The sequence below is a fragment of the Schistocerca cancellata genome, chromosome 5, assembly GCF_023864275.1.
Source record: "Schistocerca cancellata isolate TAMUIC-IGC-003103 chromosome 5, iqSchCanc2.1, whole genome shotgun sequence".
Classification (NCBI taxonomy): domain Eukaryota; kingdom Metazoa; phylum Arthropoda; class Insecta; order Orthoptera; family Acrididae; genus Schistocerca; species Schistocerca cancellata.
Genome location: NC_064630.1, coordinates 550,980,946 through 551,003,963, shown reverse-complemented (window position 1 = coordinate 551,003,963; position 23,018 = coordinate 550,980,946). Strand labels below are relative to the sequence as shown.

General features: G+C 44.1%; 1 protein-coding gene and 1 non-coding gene across 4 annotated transcripts in view; one reads left to right on the top strand and one right to left on the bottom strand.

Annotated features, from left to right (window-relative positions):
- Positions 1 to 23,018, bottom strand: part of LOC126187502 (myosin-IIIb-like) — a 267,897-nt gene that overhangs the window by 135,637 nt on the left and 109,242 nt on the right. The gene's annotated exons all lie outside the window — the stretch shown is intronic.
- Trnat-cgu (transfer RNA threonine (anticodon CGU)) lies at positions 16,243 to 16,317 on the top strand. Its single transcript has one exon. It is a non-coding gene; the product is annotated as a tRNA-Thr (tRNA).

The window sequence follows — 23,018 nt, the reverse complement described above, 5'->3', positions numbered from 1 at the left end:
TCAGATGGAACCCATTACGTGATTCATCTGGAAAGGACACCTGTCGCCGCTCACTGGACGTCCAGTTGCAATATTGTCGTGCAAACAGCATTCACTATGATTACATGAAACAGGTACACTATCTGATCAAAAGTATGCGACAACTCCCAAAAACATACGTTTTTCATATTAAGTACATTGTGTTGCCACCTCCTGTCAGGTATTCCATATCAACGAACTCAGTAGTCATTAGACATCGTGAGAGAGCAGAATGGGACTCTCAGCGGAACTCAGGGACTTCGAATGTGGTCAGGTGATTGGGAGTCACTTGTGTCATACGACGGTACGCGAGATTTCCACAATGCTATCCCTAGGTCCACTGTTTCCGATGTGATAGTGAAGTGGAAACGTGAAGGGACACGTACAGCACAAAAGCGTACAGGCGGACCTCGTCTGTTGACTGACAGAGACCACCGACAGTTGAAGAGGGTCGCAATGTGTAATAGGGAAACATATATCCACACCATCACACAGCAGACTGCATCACGATCCACTACAAGTACTATGACAGTTAGGCAGGATGCGAGAAAACTTGGATTTCATTGTCGAGCGACTGCTCATAAACCAAATCTCACGCCGGTGAATGCCAAACAACGCCTCGCTTGGAGTAAGGAGCGTAAACATTCGACGATTGAACAGTGGAAAAACGATGTGTGGAGTGACGAATCACGGTACACAATGAGACGGTACGATGTGGCAGGGTGTGGGTATGGCGAATTCTCGGAGAAACGTCATCTGCCATTGTGTGTAGTGCCAACATTAAAATTCGGAGGCGGTGGTGTTATGGTGTGGTCGTGTTTTTCATGGAGAGTGTTTTGTTCAAATGGCTCTGAGCACTACGAGACTTAACAACTGAGGTCATCAGTCCCCTAGAACTACTCAAACCTAACTAACTTAAGGACATCAGACACATCCATGCCCAAGGCAGTATTCGAACCTGCGACCGTAGCGGTCGCGCGGTTCCAGACTGAAGCTCCTAGAACCACTCTGCTACTTCGGCCGGCGGAGGGTGTTTTGCAAGCATTGTTGTTTTGCGTGGCAGTATCACAACACAGGCCTACATTGACGTTTTAAGCACGTTCTTGCTTCCCACTGCTGAAGAGCAATTGGGGGATGGCGATTGCATCTTTCAACACGATCGAACACCTGTTCATAATGCACGGCCTATGATGGAAGGCTACACGACAAAAACATCCCTGTATTGGACTGGCCTGCACAGAGTCCTGACCTGAATCCTATATAACACATTTGGGATGTTTTGGAACGCCGACTTCGCGCCAGGCCTCACTGACCAACATCGATTCCTCTCCTCAGTGCAGCACTCCGTGAAAAGTGGGCTGCCATTCCCCGAGAAACCTTCCAGCACCTGATTGATCGTATGCCTGCGAGAGTGGAAGCTATCATAAGGCTAATGGTGAGCCAACACTATACTGAATTCCAGCATTACCGATGGAGCGCGCCACTAACCTTTAAGTACTTTTCAGCCAGGTGTCCGAATACTTTTGATCACATAGTGTACCTGCTGCGGAGTCGCATATGCATCGACTTTCCCTGAATGTACGTTGAAGATACACAGTTGATAGCCCCTTGGTTTATCTAGGCGGTCAGTTGCTCAACAGTTCCACACCTGCTCGCCCGTGGACATCTCTCCGCCTGTCATTTATGGCACGTGGTGCACAACAGTTACCTCGGCGCCGGTTATGGATAGCAACATTTTGATATGCATGGTATACTGCGACTATGGTGGCGCGCGAACAATTTGCAAACTTGGCTGTTTCAGAAATGCTTTCATCCATGGCTGGAAAGTTAATGGTCATACCCTTTTGAATGTCGGATAAACAGCTCCGTTTCCGCATTACAACAACTGCACTATTTTCGTTTCCCACTGCTGGTACTGCCACATACCATACGTCATTGGTTACTGCACATTGAGGTCGAATACAAGTGGTGATCACATTAATGTCACTTGACCGTATATTTTATAGTTCAGGTAATTTGATCAGACTGTGTTTAGAGCGTTAAAGAGGAGTAATATTCCCATAAATACTATGTATTCGAAAGTATATCATCGTATACTTAAGTTCAGAGTGTATTAACCGTTTAACTTAACAGATTCTGAGACACTATATCTGACCCACTAATGGTTTTAGTTGCTGTATGCTACCATCCCTCGTTGTCCAATAGCAGATCCTCTTCCTCAATAGCTGGGAACAGCTTAGCTATAGCAGATAGGTACACTGAAGGTGAATTGTGATACTTGGTTCCAACCGTTCTTTAAGACCTAATTTGTTTCGTGGCAAATGGAGATCTAATTTCAAGTTCCGTAATTGGAGTCTGAATCTTCCTGTAGGCCTATTCTAATTCGGAATGGCGATGGTATTTCAAAGCGCCAGGGATATGACATTCCCACGCGCGAAGTTTGCGTCGCGTATCTGAAGCACGTCAGGAATTTCCGTCGTTCGTATCTCACGCTAAGATGTAGATTGCAGTGAGCATTTTCTGCTAGGCAGTGCGCCAGCTTTGACAGAGAGACGTCGTCAGAAGCGAGAACAAATGCAAGCACATGTTTATGTCTGGTTATAGAATATTTGATGTTCACGAAGCACACAAATGGCAAGAATGTTCATCGACCGCCCAGTTTTACACAATTAAGTAATACGACGAGAAAGGATAAATTTCTGCGTAATGCCGTTGTTGACGTTGCTGATTATGAACGCGAACGTCACAGCTGGATTTCCGATTACTGCTTCGGGTTTTTCACGTCGCAGCGTGGAACAGTACAGAGTCTGTTCATCCAGAGGTGTATAAAATGTAGACTTAAACGAGGCTGTTAGCCACATTACGCTTTGTCTGGAAAGAGATAATTCTCAACAAAATGTGGGAAAAAGTGCATAAAGAGGCGAGACAAGTGTTGTATTATTACATCATCGTGGATGGTTTCCGTAGTTAAATGTTTAGACACGACCATCCCAAGCGATGTAACACGGAATGACCATTCTGTAGTAGTGCTGGAGGAAAATGGCAGACTAATGACTGAAAAATTCGAAGGGACCGTAACACTTCGATGAGATGGGTGCTTAACAAATTAGGCAATGTGTAAGACCCGTGAATGTAAGGTTCTGACGCAGGTGGAAGCACCTAATACGCCTTTCCGCTCAGGATTCGTGTAAGAGGGGGACAGTGAAGGGTGGCAGAAGGGGAGACGGGATGATACTGGACGATCGAGACTGGGTCAGCACGAACCATTCGTAGCGTACGAGACTGTGGCGTGTTCGACACAGGTGAACAGCTGCACTAATATGCGAGTGAGAACTTCCAAGCCTTGTGTGCGCTGGAGGAGGCTTAAACAACGGTTTCATCAGATGCAGTAGTTCAGTACCACTGCGAAAGTGGTCAGTGCGATACATTTCAGGTAAGAATATTCCATTCCACTAAGGAACTTTTATGAATGTATCTAAATTCCATGTGGTACTGGCCGAAGCTCATTGACTGTCACTATAAAAATGGTCACGAAACGATGCCGTCATCTCCGCATTCGTAGAAGGTCTTTAGCATCGCTCCGATGATTAGGCTAGTTCTGAATTACAACGCATACCGCACGCATATGGTTAGTCACAATACATGATCTTAGTAAAGAGGTATAGTTACCAACTTTGGGTGACCTATCAAAAATCGATCTTGCACGCATAGCGTTGTTTAATATTCACTCGCAATGCCTTCGTATCCATAACGTTACCCTAACTGCATCTAATAACTCAGATTTGCTGCAGAATATCCAGGTTTCTGTGACCCACGGACACAGTAATCAGTTAAAGAGAGATTCACAGAAGGCTGGACTCACGTTTATATTTTCGCATGCCAGATTTCGCCCATTTCTTCGTTTGACGTATTGCTATGTAGAGTGATTTCATAGGATGTCCCTCATAAGAATCGTGAGGCACATTTTCTCTGGCGTTTTGGCAGGTATCTGCAGTTTCGGTTTTTCGGTGTGTGGTTGGAGTCATCTCAAACAAATACTGCTCAATATGTCTTTCATATGACGCCCTATGTCGACAGAAAGCGACGATTTGCTTCCCGTTGCTAACAAAATATTTTCTAAAGCGGAATTTTACGTTCTCATTCGATATAGTGGTCCCAAATTAGTCTAATGCGGTATTTGTTTTATAGGTATGTATTAATAGGGAAACACGAATAATAAACATTACTCCAGCACCGACAGCACCGCCATGGTTCGCGTTGACTGCTACCGCCAAGCAGTAGCGCTGCTCGGTTGCTGTTGGAATATTCTTGAAAATTCTTCATATGTTAATGTCCCTCATAGTTTAATGTCCCTATTAATAAACATAGATAAACATACATCGGACTACACGAATTTGGGACCGCTCAGTTGAATAAGCAAGTAAAATTCCAGTTTGAAAATTACTTTGTCCGCAACTTGGGGAGGGGGGAACAGACCGACACTTTCTGTCGACATTGGACGTCACACGAAATACGTAATGAGCACTATCTGAGGTGCGCACGCACGCACGCACACACACACACACACACACACACACACACACACACACGTGCGCGCTAATTATATTTACGTGAAGCGAAACATACTGGTGGTGCTGCTGCGGGCACGTGACCCTGTAAGGCAAGTATATAAGGGGAGCAGGGACGAATGGGGAACCATTCTAGCGACTATGCGGGCCGCAAATGGGGAAATCCTCTGACATAAGCGACTCTGACAAAGGGAAGATCGTTGGGGGCCGGCGCCAGGTAACCAGCATATCTGAAGTGGCAAACCTGGTCGACTGTTCGCGTACTATTGTCATAAATATCTATGGAAAGTAGTTGTAGCAGTACGAAAACAACCAGTGTGCGACAGAGAGTTGGATGTCCACACGCTTCATGATGAAACGTGGAGGGAGGGAGGGAGGTGGTTTGCCCCTCTGAATCAGCAGAGCGGGGGGATTTGTTGCTGAGCTGACAGTACAATGCCGGTGCAGGAAGAAGCGTTTCAGAGCACACTGTTCAGCTCTCATTGTTCAACATGAGAGTCCAGAGCAAGCGACCCTTGCTTGTGTCAACGTTAACCAAGCACATCGTTAACTGCAATTGCAGTGAGCAGGGAATCATCGAGACTGGACCGTTGTTTAATAGAGAAGTATCGCCTGGTCAAATGACACTCGTTTCTTGTGATATCAGGTTGATGGTTGGTTTTGGATACGCCGTCGTCTAGACGCAAGGCTCTTTGAATTAATGGCTCTGAGCACTATGGGACTTAACAGCTATGGTCATCAGTCCCCTAGAACTTAGAACTACTTAAACCTAACTAACTTAGGGACAGCACACAACACCCAGTCATCACGAGGCAGAGAAAGCTCTTTGAATTACGCACCGCGCCACGGATGCAGGCCGATGAGGGCGTATTATGCTATATTGGACATTCAGATTTGCTTTCCTGGGACCTTTTACACTAATCGAAGGCATCATGACAGTTGTGGACTTGGCTAACATCGTTTCGGCCCTCCCATCCCTTCATGTATGATAACCTCCCTGATGCGATGGCATCTTCCAGCTGCCCGCCAGAATTGTGCTGCAGTGGTTTCAGGTGCATCATAGCGTTCTCCGTTGCTGTCTTGGCTATCAAATTCGCCTGATGTGAATCAAATGGAATACATCTGCGAAGCTATCGAGTGCCAGCACAGATACCAGAAACAAAAATAATTTTTTGTCAACTTATTTTTAGGAATAACGTGAAAATTTTGATTAGTAGCAATATGGAAATCCTATTCATGCGTAACTTCACCGATTATCGTACAACAATTTGGAGCAACTTCAATAGACAGGAACGTCTGCTTCTTAGGTGGGATACGGAATAGTAGCTTAGTCTCTACGAAACCAACTTTACACAATAGATTATGTGTACATTACATATGGCCTGTGAAGATGCAAATAAATCTCTCAGTTACGCTTGGATACGTAACTAATTTACCATTCCACAGGACAGACAATTCGACTAAAGCTGTTTCTTCAGTATCCGGAACATTGCGTTAGGAGAGCTGGCATTTGCAGGTGCTTCGGACATCGCAGTAAACTGTATCTTGTAACTGCGTGTCTGTAAGTTAAGGCCACTGAGTGGACGTGATACACTGAAAAATGTGAGCAAAGATGAAAGTCACAGACGGTAGGAAAGAAATACTTTCGTATAACATCGACGTTAAGGTCACTGGATAGAGAGGAATGGCACCAAACGGCAGGGGTGGTTTCGTTGAACGGAGCAGGCTAGGGTTTGTGCGAACTGAATTAAGGAAGCTAACAAAGTCCAAACCAGGATTGCTTACCAGGATTTGAAACTCAAATCTCCAGAATTCGAGTTTACTGCCTTAACTCCCGTCCGCAGCTCGTGGTCGTGCGGTAGCGTTCTCGCTTCCCGCGGCCGGGTTTGATTCCCGGCGGGGTCAGGGATTTTCTCTGCCTCGTGATGACGGTGTGGTGTGATGTAAGGACATAAGTTAGGTTTAAGTAGTTCTAAGTTCTAGGGGACTGATGACCATAGATGTTAAGTCCCATAGTGCTCTGAACGATTTGAACCTTAACCCCTGCGTCACCTTGCTCGAGGTGGAAACCTCAGCGTCTCTGATACCTAAATTAAGCCTTTGCCTTACAAATCGTTCTCATCCTCTACTTGTCTGCGGGCAGGAAGTCCCGCTGTGCTATCTCACTCCCACATCTAGTTTGTGTGTTGCGAGAAGCAGCAGCCTGGTGATAAGCCAATCTTCCCCCTGGCGGGCAGCACGGGAAGCGACGGAAAGCAGCAACCTAGTCCAAACCAGTTCCTTGCCGCATGAGGAACTATTTTCTCGCGAAAACGACAGTGTATATCATCACTAGGGAAGCGCGTGGTCTGTTCAGCAGTCCCGTGTTGTTGTACTTAGTCCATTAATGAAGGATAGTTTCCTTCTGTGGCCGGCCGGAGTGGCCGAGTGGTTCTAGGCGCTACAGTCTGGAGCCGCGCGACCGCTACGGTTGGAGGTTCGAATCCTACCTCGGGCATGGATGTGTGTGATGTCCTTAGGTTAGTTAGGTTTAAGTAGTTCTAAGTGCTAGGGGACTGATGACCTCAGAAGTTAAGTCTCATAGTGCTCAGAGCCATTTTTTTCCTTCTGTGGGAGACCCTCCTAGTTCACGTACACTGATGAGCTAGAACATTATGATCACCTGCTTAATAGCTGTTTGTCCGTATTTGGAGTGAAATACATCACTGATTCTGCGTATCAGGGGTGCCACAGTTTGTTGTTAGGTTTAATGAGTTATGTGACATTAGATGTCTACGCACAGGTCATGTAATTCGCGTAATTAACGAGCCACTAATTTGCGTACGCGGTGACAGTACCAGATAGCGGACTTGGTGCGTTCTATATGATTTACATCAGACGAATTTGGTGGCCGAGACACCAACGTGAGTTCATTATAACGCCCCTCAAATAACTGTAGCACGGTTCTGGTTCCGAGACACGGACAATTATACATCTCCGTATGGGAAGACATCAAGCATTAACGATTCCAGGTGGTTCGCAGCTGTCAGCGTGTCTTCGATTACTACCGCAGGTACCACGTAAGAGCAGGAGAATGTCTCCTATAGCATATACTGCTTCCATCAGCCTGCGTCAGTGCCGCGCTGCACGTTTCGGGCCGCCGCTCACCTCGATAACAGCGTTTGTGAAGACGACTGCCGACCTAGAATAGCAAAAATGTGATTTATCCGAAGAGCCAAACAGTTTACACTGATCGACGGTCGAATCCCGATAATCCCGTGCCCACTGCAATCGTAATTGATGATGTCGTTGGGTCAACAAGTGAAAATGGAGAGGTGGTCTGCTGCGGAGCTCTACGTTCAACAATGTACGATGAACGGTTGTCTCCAAACACTTGTGCCTGCACCAACATTGTGCTCTTTCGGTAGAGATGCCACAGGTCGCCATCTACCTTACTTTACAGCACAGACAAGCGTCCAAATCCCAGGTTGTGTGAAGAGGCATGGACGTCCAACCACTTAGCGCCCAGTGGTCGTTTCTCTGTCCTTCTACCTCTTTACAAAGATGCTCAATACAGTGGCAAGTGATCATTCGACCACCTTCGCCGTTTTCGAGACACTTTTTCACAAGCGATCCCCCGTCCTTGTCTGCTCCGCTTGCGTACTTTCCTTACTGCAATTGCCCACAACGCCACCAGGGCCGCCAGTGTTGCGGTGGGCAGTGGTCAATATATTTTGGCTTATCAGTGTAAGGTTCAGTCTATTCACTGATAGCCTTATTCGCAGTCTTGACTGGTAACAGTTGTCATGGACGAGGTTAGAAGCTTCTGGTGCCATTTTACCGTGTTTATAATTTATTCCCCAGTTCCCATTACATAAACATCGCTCAATAATGATCGTGCTAAAATTAACAAAACTTCAACACCACAGAGAGCAGCCAGAAGGGTTTCTGTCGCCCATCTGCTGCTGGAACAAGACGCGACACACCGCACAGAATACACTAAAGTAAATACGCTCACCGGACAAAATATTACTCATCCTTTCAAAAGAGCACATTGCTCACTGGAAGTCTGCACATAGTGTAGAGAAGGTACCAGTTTGCCATGTGGTCCACTACCGTTAGCTTAATTCATCCCAGGGAAGTGATCTCTATGTGACAGAAGTTTGGAGTCAACGCATTAAGTTGGGTCGACGAAGTGACATGATGGCAGAAAAATAGCTATCGTGTCTGAACGTGCTCATGACCACAGTGTGACTGATGCTGCCCGATTTGTATCTACGCCGGCTAATCATGGAGTTGTGAAAAGAGTCCCCAAGATTGGCAAAGTTTTACAGAACCTCGACATTTGGCAAGGATTTCAATGCGAGATGGTTTTAATAGTTTCCACAACGAAACCCTGTTTCGATATCTAGCAGAAAATCCAAAGAGATTCTGGTCGTATGCGAATTAAACCAGCGGTAGGACAAAATCAATAGCTTCAATGAGCGACAGCGATAGTAATGTTGCTAATGACAGGGCCATTAAAGCGGAGTTAATAAATACGGCTTTCAGAAATTCCTTCACCAAAGAAAATAAGTAAATATTCCAGAACTCTATTCAAGAACAGTAGCCAACACGAGTAACTTAAATGTATACAGCCTCGCCATAGTGAAGCAACTTAAATCACTTAATAAAGCAAGTCTTCTGGCCCAGACCGCATACCAATTAGGGTCCTTTCAGATTATGCTGCCAATTGGGTTCCTTTCAGAGTAAGCTGACGTAATAGCTCCATATTAAAAAATCATATGGATCAGCGGCGGAAGATCCGTATCTAAAACTGGAAAGTTGCACAGGTCACACCAATACTCAAGAAAAGGAATAGGAGTAATCCGTTGAATTGCAGATCCGTATCACAGACGTCGATTTTCTGCAGAATTTTGGAACACATTCTGTGTTCGAACATTGTGAATTATCTCGAAGAAAATGACCAACTAACACACAGCACGGATTCAGAATATATCATTCTTGTGCAACGCAACTAGCTCTTTATTCTCATGAGTAATAAGTGATATCGACAGGGGATCTCATGTTGATTCCATATTCCTAGATTTCCAGTAGGCTTTTGTTACCATTTTCTCATAAGCGACTTCTAATCAGATTGTGTGCCTACAGAGCATCGTCTCAGTTGTGCGAATCAATTAGTGATTTCCTATCAGAAATGTCACAGTTCATAGTAACTGACGGATAATCATCTAGGAAAACAGAAGTGATATCTGGAGTTCGCTCTGCTGTTCCTGATCTGCATAATCGATTTAGGAGACAATCTGAGTAGTCCTCTCAGATTGCTCGCAGATGATGCTGTCATTTACAGTCAGGTAAAGCTATCAGATGATCAAAACGTATTTGCTAAATGATTCATACAAGATATATGTAAGATGGAAAAGTGGCAACTGACTCCATCATGAAAATGTGAAGTCATCCACAAGTTCACTAGAAAGAATCCTTTGAATTTCAGTTACACAATAAATCACACAAATCTAAAAGTATGAACTCAACTAAGTATCTTAGGGACTGTAAACAGAAATAACTTAAATTGGAACGATCACCTAGCAACGTTGTGGGGAATGCGAATCAAAGACTGCGTTTTATTGGCAGTATAGTTAGAAGATGAAACAAATGCACTTAAGAGACTGCCTACACCACGCTTGTCCTTCGTCTGCTAGAGTACTACTGTGAGGTATGGGACCCTTACTAAATAGTATTGAAGTAAGACATCGAAAAAGCTGAAAGAAGGGATGCTTGTTTTGTACCATTGCGAAACTGGGGAGACAGTGTCACGGGTTATACGCGAGCTGCAGTGACACTCATCCGGACGAAGACTTTTTGTTGCAGCGAAATCTTTTCACAAAATTTCAAATTTCCACCTCCGAAAGTGAAAATATTTTGTTGATGCCCACCTACATAGGGAGAAGTAATCGTCGCACTAAAATATGAAAAATCGGACCTCTCACGGAAATAAGAGGGGCATTCAATAAGTAATGCAACACTTTTTTCTCTGAAATCATTTGGTGTTATTCAGAATTCCAATGCACCACATTATTCCCCTCCACGTTACTGTGCGGACCTGTGGGCTTGCATGGTACCACGCCCTACTGGCCGACGTCGGAGTCAGCGTCTTGCTGCGTCAATAACTTCCCCATCATCCACGTAATGCTTCCCATCGAGTGCATTCTTCATCGGGCCAAACAGATGAAAGACGAAAGGGAAAGATCCGGGCTGTAGGGGAGGGGGGGGGGGGGTGAGGAAGAACAATCCAATGAAATTCTTTAGCTCGTGTGAGGCCTTGCGTTGTCATAGCGAAGGAGAAGTTCTTTTGCATTTGTGTCGTGACAAAGACTCAGAAGTAGTTTCTTCAGTTTCCCGAGCGTAGCGTAGTACACATCAGAGTTCATCGTTGAGTCATGAGGGAGGACATCAAACCGAATAACCCCTTCAGAGTCCCAGAAGACTGTCGTCATGACTTTCCACCACCTCGAATTAGAGTATCCGCACGTTTTAATTGCGGGCGTCACAGCTGCATGAAGTCGGGCGGAGTGCGCGACCATGTTGCGATGACAACAGACGCCTCGTCTGACGACTCGCCGTGCTTTTGTTCACTACTAGTTCTCCGTAGTTATTCTGCAAGTGCCTATGAATATCCGACCAAAAGAAACTCAATAGAAGCTCTCTGCTCGGAATGCACCTCCATTACAAAGGCCGTTAAGAAGTCAACAGTGCCATCTGTTGGTAAATTTTTTTCCGTGGAGTTTCCCCCTACGTCAGTAATATTTTGTTCAAATCTGACGTCATTGTGAGCGGTGGTTCTCTGTCTACAGTGTTTCCAAACAAACTTTAATTATGAACATCCTGTAATTAAGGCAGCCTAGAAGGTTGAGATCACAGCTCTCTTTAAGCGGATTACATTAGGACCAGCAGCTGCAGGCTGGACAAAACCCAAATTTAGCCTATGCCGACGCAGAGGCCGGCCACACACCATTGCCAAGAATGGATTGACACAATATTTTGGGGAGATTTGAAGTTTCATCAATGAACCTGACGCATCGTTCGGTGACAATGAAATTTACGCTATCACCCCTTTCTCAATTGTTGCCCTTTTTTTCTCATCGCCAGTATTCGAATTGGCTGTTGCTCTAAGATGCATTCGAAAAATCTTGTAAGTAGGATTGGTACTACTGGGTAGGACGGCTGGTGATACTGGAGACGGAATTAGAGATATCGGGAAACGGCAGCGACTGGTGCTGGACGCTTTCGCCGGCGCGAGATGTCGCCTTGTCCCGAGCTGGGACCACCTTCCGTGACGGCGGCAGCGAAAGCTGCGCTGCCGGAACAATGCAACCACTGTCCCCTGCATCCGGGCGATGCTACGGAGAGCTGCCCGACCCCAGGGAACTTTATTCACTGCCTAAAGCGGTCGCTGGAAACGGCAACGACAGCCAAGATGCACAATAAGGAACTCTGAAAATGCAAAACAACGAACATCGGCTAAGAAGTTTTTCTTCTCCGAAGACTTTTTCTATGACTGGTCCACGGAAAAGGATGTAAGTTGAGAATTTAACGTCCCGTTGAAGCTGAGGTCAATGAAATTGGGCAAGTATGAAGCAAGCGACCTCATCGAAGACCTGGTGTTTACCTGTAGCGGCAAGTCGAAAATTTAAATCCGAGTGGTCGACTGCTGTTCTGAATCTCACCCGTCACAAATCGAGTCTTGTGTTTTAAACATTGTGCCATGTCAACTAGGCACTGTTCCATACCTTGCCATGAAATAAGCCACTCCCACAAGTATCTGTACCCAACTATATTTCGCATACCCTCTCGTTCGATCGTCTCCCCATGCGATATTTTTGAGCCCCATTCTTCAAATGGCAACTGCCGCTGTAAACTGGTCGCAAATATGACACATTTATCAGTAATTTTTCGAAATATTAAGGGTACACGAGCTCCAGTGAAGACGAAGAATCACCAAAAGCTGGTGTGAAGTATATTTATTTACCGACAACCGTTTTGCGTGACGCAAGGATCTTCAAGTGGTAAGGTGGTTACTGTTTTAGAAACTGGACTATTATAGCAAATAGTATCTTTAGACCCCGATTTCGTGAAGTTATGCCTTATTATTAATTAAACAATGATCCAATAATCGACTTTGTAATGCAATATCATTTCGATATCGAAACAAATAATCACAGTACCACATACTATGAATAGCGCAACTAGTAACTGGATTGCATAACATGTGTAATTGAGCATCAAATATTGTGAAAATCGCCCTTAAGTTTCTATCAAAACTACGTAGTGTAAAAGTGACTAACTCACAGCTGAACACAGTGCAATGGCATCATGGGCCTTATTTGTAAACACAATACTTCAAATGAAAATCAGTAATTGTTAATAGTACCTCTCTCAATCACTTGAATGCCGATACGACTCCACCTGTATGAACTGGTACAGAATGCTGAAGACATCAGTACCACAGTAAGTTATTTCGTGGACGTTAGAAAAAAAAATAAAAAAAAGAACACACACACACACACACACACACACACACACACACACACACACTCACACTCACTATCTACAAAGAAGTGGATATTTATCACTATTAATATTGGAAAAGTGTGTAAGAACTCAGTTATTTGATTATATGCAATATTTCTAATCAATGAGTAGACAAGGGTGGGGGGGGGGGCGGGTGGCGGTGGCGGGAATTGCTTACAACAGGTCCGCATGTGCACAGACGAAAAATAAAGCGTAACTGTGTGTAACTTAAGTATGCAGTAAATGAGTTAGGAAAGCATAAATAGGTAATAGCAAATGTAAATGAATTATCTACACTGCTTTTAAATTTAACGAACAGTGGACACAAGCCACGTGGGTTTCGCACTACACATTGGATGTAAGCTGAAATTGTAGCAAGAAAAAAAATTTCAGTTTTTATGAGCGATTTCCACAAAGGCATAGAACAATCTAAACTAGGGGCAAATGACGAAATTGAGTGTACAATATTTCGGATTGATTGACTACAACACGGTTCAGTAAGCATCTTCCAATTTACGAAAAGCAGAAACTCCCTGAACTTCTGTAATATCTCGCGCTTAAATATCTATTATTTACTGTCTTAATTCATTCCAAATCTAGCACGCGAAATAACTGCAAAGTAAACCGTGCGACAAGTGTATCAGATAAATGAAGTGACTCAAAACCTCGCTTATAAGCGACCACTGCTTGTACCTGAAACGATCTCAGCAAACCTTCGAATTGCTGCCGCTGTCTTTGAACTGCCGCCACTCATCGCCCGACTCCCTGGAACAAAGTGTGTTTCAAACTCATTCGCAAGTATGTTTCAACTAGCCGCGAGCTCTCTGATTGGCTGGAAGCGTGCGGAACTCACGCACTTTTACGTAGGAAAGCCCAACCACCATAACAAGGTCGTATCACATCGGATTGGAATATCTGTTTGTAACTGTCCATAGGTCAAAATCTGCATAAAAAGCAAAATGACATCGGTTTTCTCAGAGAGAGAACTCAAGCAGTCTACACTGCATATAGACACTAATTACAGAATGTCTTTGCGAAAAGTTAGCAAACACTAGCTGTCAAGTTAAGAAAACAAAACCGTAGTAAAAACTGAAAGCGCCGTTTAACGCGTAACTTTTAAAGCCACGAATGTACTTGATGTCAATGAACCTTCCTTTAACCTGATGTAATGATATTCGTGACTTGAAGATGCTTGCAACTAGTTGTCGATAAAAAAAAAACCACACACCTTGCAGCAGCTTTTGATAGTTTCGTGATACCGTTCATTAAATACAATGAATTTGTTTATCACTGTCTGCAGAAAATATCCAATGAATAACTCTAGATGTAACGACGTAATCATCAGATGTTGATCGAGATACCTTGTATACTCATGATGAACCGAATTAAAAGAATCTAGTGGCGTGCAGCACTTCTTTCTGCCCTGACGACAGCTACAATGGATGGTGGCATTGGCTCCGCGAGACAGTGAAAGCGTTAGGGATCCACCCTGCTCCATCACTGCTCAAGCGCCGCCCACAAATCATGGAGTTTGAACACTTACGGGAGCAAGGAGTGCATATATCATACTGTTTCGTCCGATAGGAGGAAACTGGTGCTCACGATACGGGCACATGTCCATCATTTCATTCCATGTAAATATCCGTCACACAAAAATATTTTCGATTCTTGCTATTGTTCTACATTAATGACTAGACATAACTTTAATAGTGACCTAAGACATTATGAAAATGATGCATTTATTTATAATGAAGTAATGTCTGAAAAACAGCTGCTCGAACATCGTCAGATCTTTGCAAGATTTCAAAGTGGTGCAAAGACAAGCAATTTGCTTTAAATGTTCAGAAATGTAAAACATGTTCTTCGCAAAATGCTCAAAAATAGCAATCTATGACTACAACATCACTGAGTCACACACACATATCTTCGTGTAAGAATCTGTAGACTATAGTGTGACAATTTTCGATCACACTGTTGTGAGTGCCGCCTTAGCGATGTGAGGTAGATATTTCTTTTAAAATATAATTCAAGGGTTTTTACACATATGGTTTTCTGAAACGGCTACAGAATGTGTGTTTTTAGTTTCACGTTGAACCAACACGTCGTTCAGAGCGTCACGTTTAACAGACGGCCAGCAACCGCAAAAATATAGCGCCTGTTTGTTCTCATTCCCTGCCAGCGATATTATTTTAACTGTAAAACAAAGAAAGATGAACGATTTTAAATTTTATAATTGTCAGTTGCCTTCTGTATCTGTTTCTGATAGTATGTTGTTATGTGACTCAGCATAACTAACGAAAGAAAGTGGTTGCAATTGCAAATTTTTATTATTGCAACTATGTAGAAATAAATATTTTGCATGTGAAGTGAGGAAAGGTTATATTGCAAGAAGAATTTACTGTGCTAAATTCGCAACTTGTTTGTGAGAAGAAGAAAAACGTAAAAAAAAGTGAAGAAAAGAAATTTGTATGAAGTTACGAGCCGGCTGCGGTGGCCGTGCGGTTCTGGCGCTGCAGTCCGGAACCGCGGGACTGCTACGGTCGCAGGTTCGAATCCTGCCTCGGGCATGGGTGTGTGTGATGTCCTTAGGTTAGCTAGGTTTAAGTAGTTCTAAGTTCTAGGGGACTTACGACCTAACATGTTGAGACCCATAGTGCTCAGAGCCATTTGAACCATTTTTTTTTTTTGAAGTTACGAGATACACGAAACCAGGGACTACTTGTTGGAACTAGTCGTCAGAACATTAAGGAAATATCTTTCGTTTAAAATACTGACGAAGTTTAAAACTTTACCTATGTTATTAAAAAAGAAAACTGATATACCAGTACTTATATGGATATGGTGTCTGTTCTTTCGGACATGTCCGAACGAACAGATACCATATCCATGTAAGTATAAGTTCTGGCAACACCGGCCATGACCTCCTTCAGTGTGGATGCACACATATTACCCGAACTCTTACGGGACTTTGTAAGAATGTCTTCCACGAGCAATGAGTGTGTTGGAGTGGGACACTACAAATGTAGTGTGGGGACATACAAGGTGAGAATGTGGGTCTCGCGGGAGGTGTGCGCGAGACAGTCCCTGTGGTCGCGCTATCCTCTGTGCCCTCGATGGCTCAGATGGATAGAGCGCCTGCTACGTAAGCAGGAGATCCAGGGTTCGAGTCCCGGTCGGGGTACACAATTTCACCTGTCCCCGTTGATATATATGAACGCCCGTTAGCAGCTGAAGGTATTAGAAGCATTCTAATTTGATATACCAGTGGCGAAAATACCACAGACTATAAAATATTATCCAATTTCTGAAAGATCAAATGGCTCTGAGCACTACGGGACTTAACATCTGTGGTCATCAGTCCACTAGAACTCAGAACTACGTAAACCTAACTAACCTAAGGACATCATACACATCCATGCCCGAGGCAGGATTCGAACCTGCGACCGTAGTAGTCACGCGGTTCCGGACTGAGAGCTTAGAACCGCACGGCCACCGCGGCCGTCTCCAATTTCTGAAGCTGGACAAAATCTCAGGCGATAAGTAAAAATTAAATCGCTGGACGAAGCGACAGCAACGAAAAACAAAAATTATGCAGCATGAGATTTTCACTCTGCAGCGGAGTGTGCGCTGATATGAAACTTCCTGGCAGATTAAAACTGTGTGCCCGACCGAGACTCGAACTCGAGACCTTTGCCTTTCGCGGGCAAGTGCTCTACCAACTGAGCTACCGAAGCACGACTCACGACCGGTACTCACAGCTTTACTTCTGCCAGTACCTCGTCTCCTACCTTCCAAACTTTACAGAAGCTCTCCTGCGAACCTTGCAGAACTAGCACTCCTGAAAGAAAGGATATTGCGGAGACATGGCTTAGCCACAGCCTGGGGGATGTTTCCAGAATGAGATTTTCACTCTGCAGCGGAGTGTGCGCTGATATGAAACTTCCTGGCAGATTAAAACTGTGTGCCCGACCGAGACTCGAACTCGGGACCTTTGCCTTTCGCGGGCAAGTGCTCTACCAACTGAGCTACCGAAGCACGACTCACGACCGGTACTCACAGCTTTACTTCTGGCAGTACCTCGTCTCCTACCTTCCAAACTTTACAGAAAATTATGCAGTTTACCTTACGTCGTCGCCCAAATTTCAGTTCCATCTGGGTGCAAATAATAAATTTTTCCGGCAAGAACCCGCAGAAAAAGACCGATCATATTTATATACAAGATGCAGGGTGAACCAGAACTCTATTGACAAACTTTCAGAGATTGTTATTTTGGCATAAGAGGCCCACGGTCTTCGGCTGCTCGTTAAGGAATTATTGCATTTCGTTTGTCATCTTGGGTCAGTTGGCTTTGTATCTATACTGCACAGCGCAAAAGTCGACGCCATGCGCTGTGTCTCTTGTTTCCATTCGCTCACGGTGGTAGCTGCCGTTGAGAGCATAACACGCCATTCTCACCTCTTAGCCCTCACGTTTGCATTCAGTGTTGCCCGGTTGTGTCGAGGGTTGTCCAGCAATGTTAGTTATGTGTTGACAGTGATACACGGCTGAACTGTGGGTAGGTTTACTGATTAGCAGTTGCTCGATATGCAACTCGTGTATGGGTTCGCTGAATGCAGTGGAAGAGCTGCGCCGACTGCAGCCGCATGACAATACTTCTGCGTCTGAGGGTTCTTGGTTACTCCGTTTCGTGCGTTGTACGTTTTAGTTAATGCATATTACAGGCTTCTTCAGTGTTGCGGAGGTATTTTCACAGAAATAAGAGTGATTGTGGTAACAAACCGAATAAATCATAATTACATAATTACTCTGTAACGAGGAAGCTGGAGACGATGGTTCAAGTGAAATTGAATCATCGTATAAGCTCAGTCACGGGTAAGACAGGTGACTGACTTCCGTTCAGTAGCAGGATACTGCGAAAATGCAGTCAGTCAACCGAACAGCCTTTTTATAAATCACTTATTTCGGATCATCTTAGAACATTGCTTAAATATGTGGGAATCATACCAGGTAAGACTAACTATTGAACATACACAAAGCCTGGTGGCGCAAATATTCACAGATTTGACTAGAAGATGAGCGCCACGGAAATTTGAAAAACTTGAATTGCCAAATGGTTGAACAGAAATGCCAATTATCTGGCGATAATGTACTTAAACCTTCAAGAAATAGTATTAAGTGAAGAAACTAGTAACATGCTTTTGGCCACTACCTATCCCTCCAGCAGGGATCACGAAGACAAGATTTAATGGCTGTGCGATTAAAACACTTTGCGAGTTTAGACAGTTCTGGGTGGGACAAATGGAGGGGAGCGCAGTTGCCAGCGCATGTTATTTTAATCGCACAATAATTACAGCGTGCACGGAGCCGTCTAAGCAGTCATTCTTGCTGTCCTCCATACCCCACTGGGACAAGAAGCAGCCCGCGTGTGGAACAATGTTAAGTATCCTCTGGCACGCATTTCACTACGAGCTGCTGAGTATGTATATGGAGTTAGAGCGATGCCTTGTCGCCATGCGGTATGCATCGCTAATCGGTATGCATGCGACAGCATGGGTACCTAATATGTGCCAAAACGCCGCGAATAAAGACAGAATTTTCCGGTGCTCGTACCTCGGGTTCTATTGATGATAAAAAGGTAGGATCAAGTGTGTTGGATAGCCCTTGAGCTAGGGACCATTTTCATACCCAACAGAAACACCGTCTTAGTGTTACTGTCCTAGCGTACAGGGTCAAAGTTTAAGTATTACACACTTCCTCCTGCTTAGAAAACTGAAGCAGATCGGTTGATTCTTTTCGCATTTTGTACGGTCTACGGTGGATTTGATGGATTTATGGATGTACCATTGGTTCATCGGCAGTTCCTCGGAAAACCCATCAAAAAAAGGATATTTTTACTATATTTTCGCTGTAACCAACGGACTAAATCCCAATCGACGGTTTCAAGACCGATTTGCACAGCTTATGGCTGTAATTTTTGCCATGTATTCCTAAGATCCAGATCTGGAAGAAATTTGAAAAATTCCTTCTTAGCTTTAGCTGTTTCCGTGATACAGAAGATCAAAGTTATCCTAGTTGTACACGTAAAATGCGGTATGAGGCGAAACGGTAGTTTGTAAAGTGAGGCAGCACGGAGAAATATGCTGTAAAGTGTGTCAATTATCAACGAAGAACTCTACGTTGGTGTACTCAAGCACACGCAAAAATTTTTGCACGTAAAATCCAGTCTGAGGACTAAAATTAGTTTTGCGTTATTTTAATTTCACATAAGTAAATTTTCCTGACCAATACATATCTTTTCATATGAGTTACATGCCCTGTCGCAGAAGGGAAGCAGCGGAAATATGCTCATATTGGAGCACAAAAAATGCGAATACCTTCGTGTTTATTTAAAAGATTCTGACTGAAAAGTGGGATATCAGCTGCCTCGTTCTACCTTCCTCTGCACCCTTAAAAATTTGCCCCAAAATATTGGCGTGCGATTGTATTCGCACTTTTTTATGCTGAGAGAGAAGACAGTGGCAAAGAGACGGAAAGGTAATAAATACTGGAATGTAATAGACAGTTGCTGTGTTGTAGAAAGAGGGAAGGAAACAATGGTAGTGTGAGAGAAAGGTAAGCACAAAGCGGCAGTGGAACATAGTTGTCAATGAAGGAACAGTTCTAGGAAAAGGGCGAAGGAGACAGTGCCAGGGGAAGAGGAATAAAGAGAAAGTGGAAGTGGGTGAGAGCCAGTGATAATGAGAGAGAGCATATAACAATGAAAACGAGGAAGAGAGAGATAACGAAAGTGAGAAGAGACAGCAGCAGTAGAAAGAAAGGAATGAGATATCAGCAGTAAGAGAGATAGCAAGAGGGAGACAGTGACAGTTACTGTAATAGGACAGAACTAAGGGGACCGTGGCATTGACACAGTGACAATGAATTGGGTTGAATGAGTGAGTGAGAAAGGGTAACTGGGAGATGAGGGGCACGAGCGATTTACAGCGATGGACTAATTAGTGTGAGTGAGTTGCCGTTAGGGGAGCTTGTTGGAGTCTGAGGTGAGCGGCATGGTTTTTTTTTTCTTTTGTAAAGAAAAAAAGCGCGAAAATGTTCGCATGCCAAAATCTTTGGGAAAATTTTTAAAGGTTTTTGAAGAAGGGAGTATGAGGCAGCTGGTATTCCACTTTTCAGTCAGAGTCTTTGTAAATAAATGGGAAGATATTCGCATTTTTTGTGCTCCGATAGAAGCATTTTGACGCTGGTATGGGCTTGGTGGTTGTGTCCTATTATTGGCGTGAACCAGCGTGTATCGCCGTCTTGTATCTAAGTGACCTTTCTCCATTCTGTGATCAACTAATGTCGGTGTTCCGCGGCCATAATGAGCCCTACATCGTGTGAGCAGAGGTACTCGGGTGGAACAGTGTCTTCTATACTTCAGTTCGCCGATTGTCCTCTGAGTATGCCTTCTGCAGTCGAAGGCGAAACGTCAGGGGAGAGTTTTATGTATGGACCACGGCATCTCAGCCCGGAAGTGTTAAGTGATAACACCTGCCGTGAAAGCCTTCATTCTATGATCAGTGTCTTCTATACTTCATATCGAGGGATTCAATGGGAGACCATGGCTTGTTTCTTTAAACAAGCGCGGGAAAATCGCACTTTCCGGGGGTACTTCTGCTGAAACTGTCAGAGGCATAAGGCATCATTAGAAGTGCCCCAGGAAAGTGTGATTTGCCTGCTTTTGTTCTCTATACATATAAACGATCTGAAGGATACGGATAGGATGAGCAGCAATCTGAGACTGATGACGCTGTTGTTGTTGACAGACTTTAGAAGGACACAGGGTGGTTTAGACAGCATCTGTATTTGGTGTGATGTATGGCAGCTTATTCCAAACGTGGAAAAATATAAGTTAATACAGATGAGTAGGAAAACCCGTCATACAGGTTTCGAATTCAGTATTACTGGGGAGATGCTTGACCCCGTCACGTCGATTAAGTACCTAAGCGTAACTCTGCAAAGCGATATGAAACGGAGCGAATACTTAAGATCTTTTCTGGGGAAGCCGAGTGGTCGACTTCGGTTCATTGGGAGAGTTTTAGAAAAGTGTATTTAATATGTAAAGGAGATCGCATACGGAACATTTTAGTGATCTATTCAGGGATACTGCTTGAGCGTTTGGGATCCCCATCAGGTCAGATTAAAGGGAGGCATCACAGCAGTTCAGGGGTGCTGCTAGGTTTGTTCCTGGTAAATTTGGTCAACACGTGAGTGTTGCAGAAATGCTCTGTGAACTCAAATGGGAATATCAGGAAGGAAGACCACGTCCATCCCGCGAAACAGTTTTAAGCAAGTTTCTAGTAGTCAGAATGTTCGATAGACTGCGGAACGATTCTTCTGCCACCAATGCTCACCTCGCGCAAGAACCGCGAAGACAAGAAAACAGGGATCAGGGAAGCATATAGGCCAGTAGTAGTCAACCTTTCTTAAATACTGCAAATTTTGGTATCTGGGTTAGTAGTAAAATTTTCTCACTGCCTACCGATTTACAGTAACTTTAATTTGTAAAATTTATAAAGCAGAGTTATAGAAAGTTAAAACATATAATAATAATAATAATAATAATAATAATAATAATAATAATAATAATAATAACCTTCCCAATACTTTGTCATAATTTTATGAAAACCTAATGAAAATATTTTTAATACCTCTAGCGGCTACCACTCACAAAAGATGCGTGCACGTTACATGGTTCAGGTAGACAGACGAATGACTATTGATGAAGGGGCACATCGTCGGCAAATTAGTCGTGCTTATGCCCACGAAATCATCCACAATAGACTTGGGTTTCATAAAGACTGTTCGCAGCTCGTGGTCGTGCGGTAGCGTTCTCGCTTCCCGCGCCCGGGTTCCCAGGTTCGATTCCCGGCGGGGTCAGGGATTTTCTCTGCCTCGTGATGACTGGGTGTTGTGTGATGTCCTTAGGTTAGTTAGGTTTAAGTAGTTCTAAGTTCTAGGGGACTGATGACCATAGATGTTAAGTCCCATAGCGCTCAGAGCCCTTTGAACCATTTTTTCATAAAGTCTGTGCTAGATGGGTCCCGAAACAACTCACAGCGTTGCATAAACAAACGCTCTTGGCCATCTGCCAAAACCATTTTGAACGCTATGGAATGCCCGTGACTTCACTGATGTCGAAACATGGATCCACCATTACCAGCCGGAGTGTAAACGGAAGGATGTGGAATGGAAACATCCACAATCGCCCAGTATGACATTCAAAACCCAACCACCCGCAGGAAAACTGAAGCCTACCGTTTTTTTGGGGCACACAAATCCCAGTTTTGGGACGTTATTAGGAGAGCGCCACAGCAACAAACATTGTACGTTATAGTGGGAAGCTTTCCGACTGGTTAAAATCTGCAGTTCGAAGCAAACGCATAGGGCTACTGTCGAAAGTTGGTGGTGCGCGACAATGTTCATCTGAATATCGCTGCCAATACTAGTGAAAAGCTTCGGAAACTCAAGTTTGAAGTAATGGCTCGTCCTCCGTATAGTCCTGATCTTGCCCTCTTCCAACCAACACTTGTTTGGTTAGGGGGCCGTCGATTCACTTCGGGCCAAGCAGTGAAGGAAGCAGTGCATGCATGACTCGCTGCTCAGCCGAAACCCTTCTTTCCTGAGGGCATCAAGAAACTTTTGCATCGATAGACCAGGTGCGTTAAAAGTAAGGAGTCTATATTGATAAATTATGTAAACGTACATGTCCTATTTGTACTGAAATAAACGATATAACTACATTGTGGAAAATTTTTGATTTACTGATTTACCCTCGTAGAAGCGAGTTTTCCCGGACTTGTTCTGAAGAAGAAGAAGAAGAAGAAGAAGAAGAAGAAGAAG